The following is an 18,623-nucleotide window of genomic DNA, read 5'->3' as shown; positions in this document are numbered from 1 at the left end:
TACATGGATGTGCTTTGTTTGATCATGCCTGAGGCATCTTTCCCCAAGTTCTCTAACTGGAGACAGCTCTGCATATTTCTCACATCAATCACATATTGTGCCTCAAACAGCGGAGAAGAAGGAATACGTTTGCACCGCTCTTCCCTTGTGCTGTGGTTTAACGTTAAAAAAACCATTAAATAATTATTTAATATTGAACTGATTTTGAAAAACATATTGATTGTACCATCTCACTACACCCCTTTCAAACCCTCTTCATACTGAATGGATGTCTCTCGAGAACATTACCCTTTCTACAGCCCATTTATAGAAACACACACATCTACACAGACATTCTCTGGGAGAGATTGAGTTTAGCATGCTGTGAATGGTTTGTGTATGTGTGTTTGGGAGTGGGCTGTGGACCTGTATATTGTTGTATGTAAATGAAGCGGAGAGACACCGCCAGAGCACTCTAGCATAGCTCGAAGCTGATGTTTCCCAGACCCCCTTGCTGTATATTTTAGGGTTTTATGAGGTCATTTGTAACACACGGCAAATAAACGCACATAGGCAACCCATGCGAACACAGTTGTAGGCACAGTAATAAGGTCAGAATCCTCCATTGCACATGCATCTTTTAATGACCAGTATTAACTGTTTCAATGTACCTACGGTCAACTGACTAATGGCAAAAGAGCATTCCAAAGATTAAGCATAACACTCCTTCAATCTTTTTTTTTTTAATAAAAGGGATTTAAGTAGACGCATCAGAACAAGATATATTATCTTTTATTTACACACATTTCTTTTCAAACCAAGTGCTTGCCATAACCCTCTATGCATCTAGTCTGGTGACAGATTGCCGTAGCCATGCATATAATATCCTACACCTGACATCATGCAATAACTCATTTGCAAGAAAACACATTTTTTGTCCAAGGTCCTTGAAATAAAATTCCCTTATATTCAAGATTCTCAAGGTGTGACAAGCCGTTTTTCAGGAATCTCCATTTGTACAGTTTACTTCTAAAGCCTGTTGGTTTCAGATTTCACACACCTATCATAGTAACCTGTTACATACTAAGCCCCCCCTGAATAGAACAGGCTGCAGAGCAAGCACAGGCCAAAGACAAGCTTGTAACATGACAAAGGAGGGCAAACAGCACAGTGATTCTTCTCCTTTTCAAAGGCTTCTGTTGGGGTAGCACGTTCCAGTGGTCCCCTATTGTTCCCTCGATTGACTCTGACTAAAGTGTGTGTTTGTACAGAGCAGCCCTTAACAGGCAGGCTGGGATCATACAAAGTTATTCTTGTGTCTGATTTGTCATGATGACAGCTTTTGTAAAGGTCACGCCTGTGTGGCAGGCAGGCCGGGCTCAGGTGTGCAACGGCAGCCACGTGTTTGCTCAGTGGTCTCATGTGTTCTTTCAACTGTGTGCACACTCAAGTTGCCCTGGCTCAAGCAAACATAGATGAAGAAATGTGCAAGGAGGAAGACATGCGATTAAGTATCAGGCTCGTAGATTAATAACAATCTCTGCCTGGAAATGGATTGGAAAATTATTTTTATTTAGTTTAACAGGGTGAATTCTCAGAATCTGTTTCTCTGTACCGTGCTTGCTCTTGACTACATACTGTGGCATGTTATTTGTGTAGTCAAAGGAGCGGCCTGGAAGCCTGTTTCACACAGCTGGTGTGGAAAATGATAGCAAGGAAATACATAAAAAGTACTAAACCATTTATGTTTGGGGAGATAGAAAAGTAAGACATACTTTACAGCGAATGGGAGGAGCAAAGTAGAAGCTGAGGCTGCAGGATATGAATAGGTGTGTGTGCATGTGTGTGTATGTGTGTGTGTTAAAAGGTGGTGTTTACGAAGCACAGGGCTGGGAACTAAGTGTTTGGCCCTCCAGGTGTGTGTGCTGGTGGTTGTCGGGGCTTGTGAGGCCCGCTGCGGAGGTGGCAACGTGACAGCGGTAATGATAGGTTGTGGCGGGTGAAGACATGAGTGTGTGCGTGTTGCTGTAGGCAAGTGCTACCTTGGCTCATAAGACACACACACACACACACACACACACACACACACACACACACACACACACACACACACACACACACACACACACACACACACACACACACATACAAGCCTGCGCACACAGTCAACAATGTACCTTCACATCACCTTCACAGACTTCACATCCCACGCAGCGGGAGCAATTAGGCACATGACATCAGGACAAGTGAACACTTGCGAAGTGAGGAGGGACACGTTTTTAAGTCTGGGGTCAGATGATCATTAAGCAACCAGCTCTGTCAAAAATACAGGTTGTTGAATCAGGTGACAGAGAGTTCAAGTTCAGGTTGAGTTGTAATCTAGCACAGCGGGTCAAGTGCCTCTGCCCGTCTGATTGTCTTTGACCTGTTGACTTAACAAGATGATCTGTGTTTTTAGCCCTTCATGGGGACTTGACACCAAGACTTACAATGCACACATACATGTGAGGGTCTAAGGACAGAGGGTGTTGTTTTATCATACTGATATTCTGTACAAACTGTGCTGTTGTATTTGTTGTAAAGTATCTTTATTGTAAAGTATTTTTACTGTATGTACAGCACTTTGGCTCGAACAAAAATCGTTTTAAAAATGTGCTATATAAATAAAACTTGATTTGATACGTTTGAAGCCATATTTGTTTTTGGTTTAACCTGGTTTAAAGAGCACCAAAGTGAAGTCTGTAAACTATCAAAGGCATCCAAAGTTTTATCCAAGTATATTTTGCATCCAAACATATTCAAGCACTATTTAAATTTTAGATTTTGAACCTAAACAAATAATAATAATATTTCATTTCACATTTTCATTTATAAATTAAGAGAGAAAATAAGAAAAACAGTCCATTGCACCCTCAGAAGATCAGTTTTAAATGTATTTGTCAAAAATAATTCTGTGTCATATTCCAATTTCCTCGGAGCTTAATCCTCTAAAATAACTTTGAGGAGCAGTTTTCAAATCCCCACTTACATGCTCTTAGTCACAAAAGACTCTCGGCTCTGCAGATGTTTAAATTAGTTTCTTGTTTTATGACAAGCACATACCTGGAGCTCATTAAGTGGGATCTCCGACACACTACCCTCTCCTGTCATTTACAGTAATGTGCTAAGATAATAGTGTTGCTCGACAAAGATGCTCATTGTTGTGGCTTGCAGCAAAGCCTTGCATCTCGGGGAAACAGAACTTGCTGTGGCTAGCCACCCCACACAATAAAGCTCTCAGGAGGACCTTTTCAGTGCTGGGGCGCTCCACAGTGGTCTCACCACTCCGGCCGCATCCGTATACCCGGTGCTGCGCTTCTCTGTTCTGTAATACCGCAACAATGGACACATACACATGTGCACATACAGTACAGGGGGAGAGACAACAGGCGAGCTATTGTCTTTTCTTATATAGGGTGGACTTAGAGCTACTCATGTCTGCATGTCTGATCTCAAAGTATGGGCTTTTTTTTCTTTAAGACTCCCAAGTTGCTGCTAAATGTCAAGATGACTTTTAAAAATGTCGGCTCCCTTTTAACCTCTCAAAAGTAAGACTTATAAGAGTAGTGACACAGAGGGCAAATTCCCCTGTCATGTTGAACTTTGCAACTTTCTTCAAACAATTCTCAGGAGCAAAGTAATAAAAATGTACTCCAGGACACTTGAACAGTAGGAAGACATCGGCAGCTTTTATCCACAAGGATCAGACGCTATTGTGAGGTGCATCTGCATAAATCCTTGTGAGATTATTTTCTTTTACATTTTTATGTTCTGAATCGAACTCTAATGGGACTGAATTCAAAGAGGATATTTCCTGCTGTCTCAGGGCTTAGTGATAGTTCAAAGCCTTCCAACTGTTGACAGCAGCTGTTCTTCTCAGGAGCGCAGACTTTGTCAAATAAAGAAGCTACTGCTCAGCTTTAGTCAATCACAACACTATAGATCCCCCACTGTAAAAGACAGCTTCATGATTTAGATAGTATTAAGCTGTCTGGAGCATTATCAAAGCTTCCCTCTTCCTACTCTGACTCTTGTTGTTTCTCTTCAGTTCATTTATTTTCCAGTCCCAGAGACGGCAGTGCCCAGAGGCGATGTCAGTGCTTTATATTTGTGATTTCTTTTGGCAGAGGAACAATGATTTAGTTCAGACAGTGCATTCCTGATTATTGACCCACTTTGGTATGGAGGTGGATTAGTGAGTGCCTTCTGATTCGTCTGCCTTGGCTCGGGAGCAACACCTGGGTGTATCCATGACAACGGGCATCACAATGAACAGTGATTTCGCCACCAACCGGTTCGACAGAGAGTCTGTGGTGCTGCTTGTGGAAGGATGGTCACTTAAGTGAGGAGAAATGGGAAATGTTTACTTGAGACAAAGCACACAGTGAGTCCTTGCAAAAGTGCCCAGCTACCGTCAGAATTTCATTATACTTGCTTTTAAAATAAAAATCATAAAATATGTTTATATACAGGTTTATATCATGAATGTTTATAGTTATATAAGGTGGAGATAGTGGTTTCTGCAAGAGGAGCTGCTTTCATTCTGACGGCGCTGATTACCTGTGTCCGGCTGGCCCACATGTGGTCTGTGGTGAGATGCTCCGATAGCTGGGACTAAGGCAGCATTGTTAGCCAACAAGCAGTTCACTGAGGGTTTCCAAATGACCTGCGCCTCAATCTTATCAGTAGGAGCCCACAGGACCCATATCAAGCCATGGCAAAGACTTCCACTGACATCATGACATCATGGCTCTTCCCCAGCTATATGTTCACCCTCAAGAACCTGCTACTTCATGGCTGCATTAACACTTTTAACCACATATTGTCTTTCAGTTGTAATTTGAATACACTCCCATGTAAAGGTGTCCTGTGTCCCGCAGACAGCTTTTGAAATGCTTCCCCTTTTTTCCAAGCAGTATTATTTTTGGTACAGAACTTGCAAAGACATGCACATTGCTTTTTGTTTTATTTAATGTGACAAATCACACGGAACTGGGAAACGGAGACAATCATACAACATTTTCATTATTGATTTTCATATAAGAAATATGAATCTACTTGGTTTTAATGTTTTTTTAGACATGACATACATTTTTTTGTTTTAATAAAAAAAAACAATCCAATTGCTTGTTGTCCTGGAAGGTTGTTTGAAAGTTAATTGATTGACTTCTGCAATCTGTGTCGTGCATCCCAGAAGAGTATTACATTATACTGGTATCACATACAATAGGTAGAGGAGCAGCAGATTACTTGGTGTAATGTTTGAATTTGTCCTCACAGTGTTTCGGGTCAAATGTTTAAGCGTTGCGTCAAGGCTGGGCATTGGTTAGTTACTTTTTTGTGTTTAAATCTTTATCTTTTCCTGAGTAAAAAAACAAACCTTGAAAATAAGCTGATACTGTAGATATGAGTGGTTGTTAAGAAGAAAACAGTGTGTCTTCATAAAGTTACTGTCCAGAGGTGACTGTAGTCTAACGCAGGAACTGTATCTCTTACTTCTGAAACTGTGTTACTAACGAGCACTGATAAGTGAGGTATTTAGGGCAATTGACTGAACTGTCATTCACAATCAGAGGTGATGTCTCCTGGCAGGCCAGACGGCTGACATATGCCAAGTGGAGGGAAAACCCATTAGTTTGGAGTCCATTTGAGTCACTACATTTCTCCAACCCACTCGGTCTAGCTCACCTTTTGTGTCGAAATAATGATTTCTTAATATGTTTTTAGAGATTAGAAATGTCCTGTACCTTTTGAAGATACGTTTCCCATGAGCCTCGTATAACCATGCCAATCATAAAAAATATTGTTCTTCTCACGCCCTGGGGAATGTGGAAACCCTGAGTAGTTCCAAGACTTGTTGCATGTCAATTGTCATAGCCACCAATATAATAACCCTTTACAGTATATGTAAAACATTGTGTGTATACTGTTGATAGTTGTGAGGTTGAATTTCTTTATAGACAATAAAGAAATTCAACCTCAAATTAATTAATATTCTCGAGTGAATGTTAAGTAGACATCATTGAACTGGAAATGAAGGCCGAGCAGAGTGGAACCGGACCTAGCCTGTTCAGGAGCCCTCTGGCTAACAAGTGTTTTGTTTGGCACTGTCCCTTTTGTTGACACTGCAAGGTTCTCATGCCTATTAGGTTGCTGTCGGCGAGCGGGCACCATGATGACATGTCCTGCACAATGCCACTGGCTGGCACATTGTCACATTATCACCTGCTCGCTTGACTGGGATATTTCTAAACAGCTCGAGTAAGGTGCACAAGCATTTTATTTTTAATTGAACAACTGTAACATCCCTTGCATAGATGACACAATCTCTTGCGAAATGTTGTTTTTTTGTGCAATAATGTTTTTTTAAGACATCCTTTCATCCTGAATGTGTTGTCTGTTAGCTTGGTCATGCTGATGAGGAAGTCCTGTTTGTTATTTTTTCTGATGGCTCATCTCTGTGCTGGCACTCTTACTGACTAAATTCTCCCTGCCAATAATAAAGAGTTTGGTTGTGATCTTATGGCGTAAGGCAGCGTGGGAAGTTTGGTGAACTTCCTGACCCCACGCAACACCGCAGCACATTGACCCTCATCACGTGACAAAGGAATGTTCCGCATCTTTTGTTTTAACATCCACGGCACTCATGGAGTTGAGAGCAATTTTGCATACTATAGAATGATCACTAGCTTGGCATTTTGCCTCCCCATTCTCCTCCAGTGTTATTCCCAAACAGGATTTGCAGGCAGCTCTCTCCTGCATCTTTTAAATCACTTCAAGTGCTACTGAAGCCTTTTTCACCCAAAGCGGGCACCAATCTAATGGCATCATTTGGGCCTGCACACATCCAGAGAATCGACCCCTTTTTTTTTCCACGTTTAAGGTTTTGTGAACAGGGGAAAACAAAAGGCCTGCCCATTGAAGCGCATCTTTGCTAGCGGGCTGAATAGAGGGGCCCCTTTCATGGCTGTTTATGAGCACCCCTCTTCAAAAACACACATACAAATCACATCCAGTTCTCCCAGTGGCTCCTCTGATACGAGGATGATGGCAGGGAGCATTAGGGGGCTGGAATCTTTTGGTGCCTCTCTCCCCTTTCATATGTTCCAGTTGATGAATTTCCACCCAACTTTACTATCGGATCCATCGGTTTGTTTTAATGGGCTGAATCACCTGTTGCATAAGAGCAGGTCAGGCATCTCTCACGAAAACATCATTAAAATGTTTCATAAAACAGCTGCTAGACAGAAGGATGAAAAAGCCAGGTTATTAAACTGTCTGTTGCCTTTGCTGTTTTAAAATGTGAGATACAATTTATTGGGATATCATCTATCATGACACCCTGCAGCATTTTAACTACCAAAACAGTGTGCATCCAAAGTATAAATCAGGGCTGCAATAAGTGTTTGTTGATCAAGTCATCTACAATTATATAGCATTTCTATTATTCCTTTAAGAAATCTTTTAGGCAATATTGATAACATTTTATTGTTACAACTTCACAACTTGATTTTCTTTTTCTACATGTCACTAAATTAACGTTTAACCATGGATAAAATACAATAATTAAAAACAAGAAAAGGAACTGTTTGAACAATTATAATAATAATATCTAGTTTATGCCACATTTGTTTCATTGTTATTCCATTTAGAATAAAAAAAGAAGATCAGAACGTAGTATACAATTTATACATTTACAAAAATGATATAATCTGATAAACAGTTCAATTATGTAAAACTAAGAAACCCATATGTCATGAGCTGTAGCTGATTAGAAAAATATTGTGCATTTTACAACAACAACAAATGCATTAATTATCAAAATAGATCAGATAAAATAGATTTTTCATTTTATATTTTTATTTTTGCTATTATTATTGGAAGCATAGGTATTTTGGATGGTTTCATATTTTGACCTGTTTTGTCTTTAGATCTATTGATCTGTTATGGCAGGAAGGTTGGGACAGGATTTAGATGCTCTCTGTAGAATGAACTAATTAAAGGTCAAATTAAACTTTAAAGGAACAGCAGGACATCAGAAGTTTGAGTGATGACTCAAGTGTGCTGTGTTCCCAATTTTTCAAAACATTATGTTTTCAAACTCGTATTGTTCAGCTGATAAACTGTGCTGTAGACATGATTAACAATGTTGCAAGGTCATTGTGGAAGTATTATGCCCAGGTGTGCATAGGTCCAACAGTATATCTGCAGCGTTATTGGCTAAATTATATAACTACATTTTAAGGATCACTATTCAACCACTCACACATTTAAAGTAACATATTATTTACTCACATTACTAAATATCATGTGTGTTTAATGTCTGCTTGTGGGACCATTTTTACAGTATTTATCTGCATTAGTGTGCACATGTTCATACTCAGAGGAGAGAGGGAAAGAGCATACTCATGCAAACGTGTGGATGTATGCCTCTTTCCTGAGGTCAGATATGAAGGTCAGAGAGCTGACAGCTTTTGAACAAATTGCAAGTCATCCCGCCATGAAGTAGATCTTCTTGTAACTACCTCTTCCGCTCTGTGTCATATCTTGTTCAACAGGTAAGGTTTGATGGACAGGAGGAATGCTGGCTGAGAGTTTTGTTTTGTAATGGCAGTTCATTCTTTGGGTGTTCTTGAGCAAACACAGTGGCACTATGTCCTGTTTTTACTGGTTTCACACGTCACTGTTCAAACTCTCAAACAGACTGGTCCCCAAGAGTACATGGAAGAGAGCAAACAATACTTCACTATTCTGACCTTCTGTTAACTTGGTACACATTTGGACACACACACACACACACACACACACACACACACACACACACACACACACACACACACACACACACACACACACACACACACACACACACACACACACACACACACACTCACACACACACACACACACACACACACACACACACACACACACACACACACACACACACACACACACACACACACACACACACACACCTTTTTACTAATTCTGTCAAGCTGTGCGGTGCAAAAATATGTGTGAAATGTTCATTTTAAACTCAGATATCAGGTATAAATCATCTTAAGCAATGAAGACAGGCCTAATGTTGATGTAAATTAAACTTGTTTTCTTATCAAAGATAATAGATAATATGTGTGGATTTTCATGATCCATCCCTACCAATACGATTTTACTCAGTTTTGGTATCAGTTGAAACTTGTTTTTTCAACTTCTCTCTTTTAATTGTATAATGTTCCATTGTCCACATATGGAACTTTTTTGTTGTTGTAATACAACGGGTCTCATAAACAGTTGAGTGTTATATGTCATGTTTGAGTAGCATACAAGTGCCACATTTCAGGCTTCGAGTGCCGCTCTAATTGAGTGCTACTTTAATGTGTGTGGGTCAAATGCACGGAAAAAACTGTGGGAAATCTGTGGGAAAGTTTAAAGCTCATAAAATGATGGATTTCCAAGTGCTCCCTAAATTCCAACAAAATGTATTAAAACAGAAATGTCTATTATTATTATTATTATTATTATTATTATTAAAGGAATGGAAAAATATAGATGAAACATGCAGTGCTCTCAGGTTGGTGCACACAACTGTGTTTCTCGGGCTGATTTAGTTTATGTAAGCTTGTGTGAAGTAGTTAGGTGCGTATACATGTCTGGACTTGTGTGTCACTGCAGTGTGCCTTTATAGCTCTCTCATACAAACTTTTATACAAACAGAAAGGAAGCAAACAATACCTACTGCTTCTATCCCTCTGTGATCCCCTCTTTACTGTTTCTTTTCTTTCTTCTTGTTTTAAATCTGTCTCCGATATACAAGGCATTCCTTTGTGGTTGTGTAACATGATTTGAGGCAAAAAAGAGAGAGGGCAAATGAGACCGAGGGGGAGAGAGGTTTGTCTTGCTGGATTTCATGTCCTACTGTGCGCTCATATTTCTCAGCTCGCTTCACAGTTGTGGGTAGCTGGCTTATCGTTGGCCTCCTCAGCCCTTTCCGTCATGCGCGGCCTACGATAATCTCTCTTGTGTACTGTAAACCGCCCCTAATAACCCTGCACACGATTAAAGCAAACATCTTAATAATGGCCTGCCTCATTATCAACTCACACTGGGAAAATGAGTGGTTCAACCTCACCTCTGTAATTGTGCGTATGTGGCCCAGAAATAATCCAAAGAACAAAACAACCTGCTTATTTGGTAAATCTTACACAAGAAAAAACACAAGCCTGTGGGCTTTGACGGATTTTCATATTTTGACAATTGAATGGATTTCTTAGCATTTTATGTTAAGTTCCTGATGAATCTTAGTATAACTGTCTTGATTTTTATAAAGAAAGGCAGCAACAATGAGAGTGAGGGGTAGGATTAGGTGTTGCTCTAGAGGGTGCTGTTTACTGAGGAAATGTGCTTTCCTCCCCCCTCCCTTGTTACGCTAACTAATGCTCTAGAAACGTAATGTTAGTAAAAAGGTTTAAAATGTTATGTGTGTATCTTTGATTTATTGCTATATAAGCGTATGTTCTTATTTTCAAAATATATATCAGATCAGATTTAACTCACAAGGTAAAGTGAGACAAATAATACAAATTTAAAAACAATAACATTGATTCTCGAAGAAAAATGTACAGTGTGTGGTATTGTGCTACAAGGCTTCTTTGACATGACATTAGGCCATTGTAATCCTTCTCTGTGTGTGTGTCCTCCTCACCTGTGGCTTCTACTATGCGCACACACAGTCACACTCACACACACGTACACAGGCTAACACGCATGGGCACAGACATACATATACAACCCCCCTGCAGATATTTACACAATTTTCACACAGCCAACAAGGTTAGATGATGAGCTGTCAGTCAGACCGCCACTGACAGAACGGAGATGTGGAAGAATGTGTCCGCGGCGATGGTTACACCTGTGCTGGTTTCCTGTGGCGATATTGCAGGGTGAAATCCCTAACATCGCCTGTGTTCATGCTTGTGTTTCAGTTACAGTCCTGATACTTGCATGCTTTAGAGCTTAGATGGGACTTCTGCTTCACTTACTCTTCAGCCTGGCCCAGGGGCATCCTCTTCCTCAGCCTGCCGCACACAGGCTCATTCCAGGCATGTATGGAGACAGTAAACAAACACAGTAGCTTGCGTCATGTGTCATACATCCTTTATTCCCTATATATACACACAGTCAAGTATACATTCATTTAAACGCAAATCACTTTAGTTCTCAAATACAAATAGAGACTGTCTTCAGTTAAAAGTTCTTTTGTAAAAGGTGATTCATGCTCAAAGTCTAAATTTAGAATGAACACGACCTTATTTCTCTGTTTATCTGGACCTGTACTGCCATAATAAGATCATTTATAGGGAAATTAGATTGTGGTTGTTTGCTTATGTACTCAGGGTATTTGAGGAGGTATTTTTTCGTTGTTTTATATGGTTTGTATTTCGTCATGAGTGACGCCGGCTGCACCACTGAGGTCATAAACGGGGAGGAGAAAGTTCCAGTGCCAGCGACTGAACTCACTTTTTATTTTAGTAAATATGCTAAATTTAGAGCTCGGCTGCAGCCAGAACTTCATCCCAAACTCCCTGAATGACACACCTTTCGAGAAGTGACTCTCAACATCTGCTATTTTTATCATCATTTTTATTTTCCACTTCTTTTTGTTCCTTCCTCACTCTTTTTCAGACACACTATAAAATAATGCAGTCCTGTTTTTCATTTATAAGATTTATTGGGTGGATTATTATAGAGAGGATACTAATTCCCACTAAAGGAAAGACATGCTTCATGAGTGTTTATGAAAACTGCGCTCTGACGTTAGTAGCAGTAAGGAACCAGTAACAAGTCCTCTCTGCTTACACACCCTCCTTACACTGCTGCCCAGTGAAAGGTTTGTTGTAATGGTGGCATTTCAAGCCCTGCAAGTAAGATGGCCAAATGGATAATGGGATTTGGTTTGCCTTTCTGGGGAGCAAACCAAGCCGTGACAGTGCATGACGTAGTAAATGCTTCTGCTGACTGAGACAAATCCTTACACTACTAAAAGTCTAGCCTTTTTTAAGTACAGTATTGAAGCGACGTGGTTCTTATTCTGTATGATGTGACATTGATGAGATCCACCCGTCTGTTATTTCTGTCCCTGAACTATTATTGTCAAGCAGCGCACTGCACCTCTGAAAAGTGGTCAGTGTTTTGCAACCTGGTCCTGTGGGTTGAGGCTTTGAACACTTTTTCCATTTGTACCTCATAGTATGCTCTAACACTGTTTTACCTAAATGAACCCAGCTGAACAAACGGATAGTGAAGAGTTAAGCAGATGGAATATTATACTTTAGTTGGTGTGTGAAGTGACGTTTGTCTTCTTTTGATTTTTTTCACAGTGAAGAAATCCAAATTCTTGGAATGAGATGTCAACCTTTAATTGCTTCCCAGGGATCCTCTGGTGAGTATATAATGTTTCTAAAGACTGCAAATAGTCTCAGTGTGCTTGTGGTGTTTCAGTGTTAAAGTTCTCTTCTGTAAACCTCTGCTACGTCTGTAGTCTTAGCCGTGTCCCTATTGTGCAAGCTTAACTGTCATACTGTGACATATTCATTTCGCCAAGCTTTTTTGTCCAGTAGTGTTTTACTTTACAGATCGTGTGGCTTACGCAGATGTGCTGACTGTTTTTACTATCCTAAACAAAGCGGACATATGCCAGGGACTTTTAGTGTTACTGTGGTTTAGGCTTATAAAAGTGACGCAACACCTACTTTAACTGTTGGCACAACTGGCCGCCAAATGTTAATTATTTAGCTTAACATGAAGAATTTAAACATCATTTACTGGGTGGTATTTGTTGTGGTTTACTTAAGAGATTGTTCTCATCCTCAAAATGACATTTTAACACAAACCGTTTAATGACACTGCTTTTTAAAGCCACAGCCATCAATACTGTTTTGTGACTGTGCTGTAGCCTGGTACTCAATGTACTTAGCCCTTCTCCCACATCCCATCAGCCCCCCTCCCTTTCCACTGGTGCCCCCTATCCCTTACTCCCTCATTCAACTGGTCCACCCTCTACCAACCAGTGTGTGCCTGTCAGCATGTCACCCCAGGGTGATGCACCTCTCTCAGCCCCTTGGGGCCCTTTTGACTCCGCAGCACTCCGTGTTTGCCCAATCATTTGGGAGCCGGATACGGGGATGAATTGTTAACTACAGCAGGTCACCCTGTGCCCCACAACCCCCGGCCCTCTCTGCGCCCCCCCCGACCTGCTGTTGACTCATCTCCATGGCAATGGGGCAGGAATTAGTTTTTTCTCATGCGTCCGCTGCCAACAAGCTCCCCGCCACCCTCCACCACAACCGCACCACTCTTCTCTTCATCCTCGCTGCCTCTTAGTATCCAATCAGAAGGCAGCTGGAGAGAATTACATGGTCAGGAAATGTTGAGGGTGCATCCCGCTGAAGCTGTGCTGTCACTTTGCTTTGCTTTGCTGGGAAAGAAGGCCTTGGAGGAAAATGTGTGTGGTTTGTTTGGGAGGAAAGTAAGTCCAGTCATGAATGTTTTTCTGACACAAACATGCAAATATCTTTGGAGATATGAACACACACGTGACCACAACATGAGGTCTTTAATGTCACTTTATCAGAAAAAAACATTATGTGTAAGCCTTATCAAACCTCCTCCTGCAGCCATTTTGTTGGCCATAGTTAAAATAATTAAATGTATGTTAATTGTTTTTGCTTTGTTTAAAGTGGACCTATCATGCTATATTTGAATAATATATTGAAGGGCCACACCTATATAAAAATTTTTTTTTTTTCAAAATACAAAACAGATCATGCATTTTAGCCATGCCTCATTTCGCTCTATTTGCTCTTTTTTAGCCCTGTTTTTGCAAGGGCTGAATCTGTGAGAAGTCTTCTTCTCTGCTTTTGTGGCAGACTACAGGGACTAGTGTTGCACAGTGTACCGATACTTGAAAGGTACCGCGATACCCTGCCGTTAAAAACGTTACGATTCCTCCATTTCATTAGTATCGGTACTTTAAGAATGACGGGGAAAAGTACTCCTGTGAGAAAGCGCTGTGTGTGTTCAGCGCTCTGCTCCGTGCCTGCAGTCCCTCCCCTCTCAAGCACGCTCTAAGTGCCTCCCCTCTCTCGTGCACGCCCTAGTTGCCAGAGCATGTGAGAAAACGAGAAGCATGGCTGCAAGTGGGAGTGCAACTGCCGCTGCGCCTCGGCTTGTTGACAAAAAAGACGCCAGAAGCTAAATTTGGAAGTATTTTAGCTATATCTCTGACAGTGAGGGCAAGCCTACGGACACCACGAGGCCTGTCTGTAAGACATGTATTAATTTTATTTAATACGAATTCTTGTCATTTATTTTATTTATTGTTCTCATTGTTTAAAAGTGTGTGAAATAAATCACAATAATTACATTTAAGACTGTTTCCCTTTTTTTAAGAAAAGTATCGAAAAATAATCGGAATCGCAATTCTTGACTTGGTATCGGTATCGAAACCAAAATGTTGGTATCGTGACAACACTACCGGGGACATATAATCATGTTTAAAGACGTACAAAAGTTTTGCAAATGTTGCAAATGTATTATCTTTTCAATTTACACACGGCATTTATTGCACGTCTGTCCGTCCTGGGAGAGGGATCCCTCCTCTGTTGCTCTCCCTGAGGTTTCTCCCATTTTTCCCTTTAAACTGGGTTTTCTTTGGAAGTTTTTCCTTGTACGATGTGAGGGTCTAAGGACAGAGGGTGTCGTATTGTCATACTGATATTCTGTACACACTGTGAAGACCACTGAGACAAATGTAACATTTGTGATATTGGGCTATATAAATAAACATTGAAAAGTACATTTTGCATAATAGGTCCCCTTTAAGAGAAACCTTAAACAGAGCAGGCCTATACATTATATTTGTGTACTAGTCAATATTAACGTTCGATAGCACAGTAAAATAGTACAAATAGATCCTGCTTTCCTCTTTGGTAGGATTTTGCTATGAAAAATACTACATTTAGATTTTTGAGCTGAAATCAGGTCACAGTTTTCAGCAGTTCATTTTCCCTCATTTCAGTGGCCGGGTGTGTGTTTGCCTCCACACGAGTTATTAGCTTAGGGCAGGTGAGTGTTTGTCTACCCGTCTCCCTTTATGAGGTGAGTGTTTGCTCAAGGAATGCACCATGTCCGATTTGTCATTGAATCTTATTGTTAAGCCCATCCAGCTGATGCCTTGAGGTTGAGTTGCGCTGTGCCCCGGCAAGGGAGAAATATGTGCTTTTCTTCTTTGTTTCTCTCTTTTGCTCAGTATATTTGCACATGTTCCTAGATGAAAATGTGACTTGGTGGAAAAGTATTGGGGATAGTAATTGCATTCAGAATGAAAATGCGGAGTCCAAACCTGCATCAGACAAAAGTGGAAAGTTAATTATTAAACATCATTCATGATCAAGTTAAATGTCAATTTTAGAGAGTTTACAAAATTGATGAAAACCAGAGTTAGGGACCAGCTTCTGCTCGCCATCTGTCACTACATAGAAAGTTCTTGTTTAGGACTTGGGTCAGTCCAGATAGAAAAAATATGAACATTTTGTCACCCTTCAATAACGCATTATGCTAAGTTATGTGAGAAAGAATGACGTGATTTTGAGGAATTACTTCTATCAAGGCACATCCTGTAGATACATATGAACTTTGATGAGCAAAGTTGGTTCCTATCTTAAAGCTAATATAATGAGGAAGCCTCAACTAATCCCTCCCAGTGCATGTGTGTGGTTAGCAGTGTCATTAAAAATGGCATATGCAGTTTTCATGCTTGTTTATTTCCACAATCTTTAATATTTCATATCCTGATAGCAAGATTTTTTTGTCTGTTTAAGTCACTATTTATTTAAGTAGATTTATTTGGGTGTCTGTGTAAAGAGATGCATGTACAGTGCTTGTATGATTGTATAAGTATATTTAATTTTGTGTGCCTGTGTGTGTTTGTGCGGCTGTCGTCCTGTGCCACCATCTGGGTGGTCCTCACGGTTGGTTTGAAGGTAATCCCCCTGTCCCATAAATCAGTGTCCGGGCTCGGGCCGGGAGCTGATGCTGTGTGACCATTGGAGCGAGGGGCTTGAGGCACTAAGCCGAGACCCCAGCCGCTGCCCTGGCCTGGCCTAGCCACACGTCAGCTCTCTACACCACCTTTAAAATAACTCGTCATGCAGGCTGACTTCGGTAAACGGCCTCAGTGCAAAGTCAATTTCAGCCGTAGTAGAAATAGAGAGCACAATCATTAACTGTAGCACCAGAAAATATATTTTCATAATTTATAACCTGAGCAGTGCGTGACTCCAAAATTCGCCCCGAACCGTCACGGTTAGGACATCCCGTTTCGGACGTCCCGTTTCGGACGTCCCGTTTCGGACGTCACGGTTCGGCACATGCAGTCACACGACGAATACGCCTTTTTTTATGAGTGGGAAAAAAGTCTGTCACTCAGGGCAGTATCCACACTATATATAATCCAGGGGGCGGTATTGCGCCTAAAAGCTGTTTGCCAGCCGACCTTCAACAACAAATGAAGAACAAGAAGAAAACACAACAAAACACAAGAAGAAAAGTTAGTATGGCGATTTCAGATAACACACAGGAGCTAGAACCATGGATGTATAATAAGAACTGGATACAGCGTGGGAGGCGGGGCCTCATTCATTCCTATGAGAGTTGCTCATTAGCGCATGATGATAAAATGGCCCAACTTTTGAGAGAGCGAAACGTCACAGATTACCCGGCATGCCTGAGAAGTACCCGTATGTACGCTCATAGCGCATGCGCAACTTTAACCAAAATGCTCGTTCACATAAAGCACGTCAATTTGCGTACACGTAACAGCACCGTGCGTTCATGACAGCATGGTAATGGATTGTTGTTATCATGGATTTGATATTAACGAGGCGGCAGCTAGCGGCTAGCTAGTAATGATGCTAATGTACACATCAATCGTTATGTAGGCCTACTTATATTACGTTGTAACAGGATCTAGTGATATCCAAGCAACAGAGCTTAATTTAGCATGAAATAATTATTGCACGCGCATCTATTATTGCACGCGGTCCCGTGGGTTAGATGCGCGTTCATAATGCAAATGGAAATAACTCTCAGAATAACGTTATTAGCACATTTTTACAACTTGAGGAACGAATGTTTTTAATAAGGGCTATACAAGTGTTCATACTGGGTAGTTTATTTAGTTTAAAAAAAAGTATCCACCGATTTACAGACCACTCTTTCCCCATGTAAGTTAATGGGAAAAAGTGTTTCCGGACCTGGCAACCAAACGGATGTGCAGTACCGCCGTTTGGCCACCACGAATATTTTCATCTGAGTCCGGCGCACTTCCTGAGGGCTTGGCTAGAACAGGCATGGGCAAACTAAGGCCCGCGGGCTATATACGGCCCGTTGGGCTTTTTAATCCGGCCCGCCGAATATTGGTACACAATTGTCCAAATTATAGTATAGAGCGCATTCATTTTGCCTTTTTCCTGCAATACCCGGCATTTCAGTTGATCCCACTAGATGGCGCACTTGACTCTAGACACAATTGACCTTTGCTGGAGTCTGGTCTATTCAGCTGGCCCCACTCGGCAACCAGGCAAGATCTAAGAACCAAATAGGTCACGCTTACGTCGGAGGGGGGCGAGATTAACCTGAGCCATAACAGTTCATGGCGAGTACGGCAAGTTGTTACAAGCAGTAGCGCTGAGCAAACCACACACTTGTAAAAAAAAACACACTTTATAAAGTCTGGCAACACTAACCAGGCTTCGTGTGATTCTGTTTATTTGTACCTTACTTTGACCATCGGTTCGCTGTTATTGATCATTGTGGAGAGCAGGCAGACATTTTGTTTTGTATTATAGCAGCTATCGGATGGAATCAATACATGGGCTACATGTGGCTATCACAAGTAAAATCATAACGAAAACTACGCCGGTAAAATATGCGTTTAGAAAACGGCTTATGCCACAATATGATGGCAACAGGGAATGAGTCCTTACCCCAAGTGAAGGAGTTCAAGTATCTCGGGGTCTTGTTCTCGAGTGAGGGAACAATGGAGCGTGAGATGGGCCGGAGAATCGGAGCAGCGGGAGCGGTACTGCAGTCGCTTTACCGCACCGTTGTGATGAAAAGGGAGCTGAGCCAGAAGGCAAAGCTCTCTGTCTACCGGGCCATTTTCGTTCCTACCCTCACCTATGGTCATGAAGGATGAGTCATGACTGAAAGAACGAGATCGCGGATACAAGCGGCCGAGATGGGTTTCCTCCGCCGGGTGGCTGATGTCTCCCTTAGGGATAAGGTGAGAAGTTCGGTCATCAGGGAGGGACTCAGAGTTGAGCCGCTCCTCCTTCGCGTCGAAAGAAGCCAGTTGAGGTGGTTCGGGCACCTAGTTAGGATGCCACCTGGGCGCCTCCCTAGGGAGGTGTTCCAGGCACGTCCAGCTGGGAAGAGACCAAGGGGTAGACCTAGGACCAGGTGGAGGGATTATATCTCTTCGCTGGCCTGGGAGCGCCTTGGGATCCCCCAGTCAGAGCTGGTTGATGTCGCCAGGGAAAAGA

The 18,623-nt window shown here is 41.5% G+C and overlaps 1 long non-coding RNA gene across 1 annotated transcript in view; it reads left to right on the top strand.

Annotated features, from left to right (window-relative positions):
• LOC117450560 (uncharacterized) overlaps nucleotides 1-18,623 on the top strand; it is a 61,058-nt gene that overhangs the window by 28,407 nt on the left and 14,028 nt on the right. Inside the window, exon 2 of the long non-coding RNA XR_004552583.2 lies at nucleotides 12,399-12,460. This is a non-coding gene — a long non-coding RNA (uncharacterized lncRNA). The remainder of the gene's footprint in view (nucleotides 1-12,398; nucleotides 12,461-18,623) is intronic.

Source organism: Pseudochaenichthys georgianus, chromosome 8 (genome assembly GCF_902827115.2).
Source record: "Pseudochaenichthys georgianus chromosome 8, fPseGeo1.2, whole genome shotgun sequence".
Lineage (NCBI taxonomy): Eukaryota > Metazoa > Chordata > Actinopteri > Perciformes > Channichthyidae > Pseudochaenichthys > Pseudochaenichthys georgianus.
The sequence above is the reverse complement of the archived record's forward strand: the minus strand, read 5'-3'. Positions and strand labels throughout refer to the sequence as shown.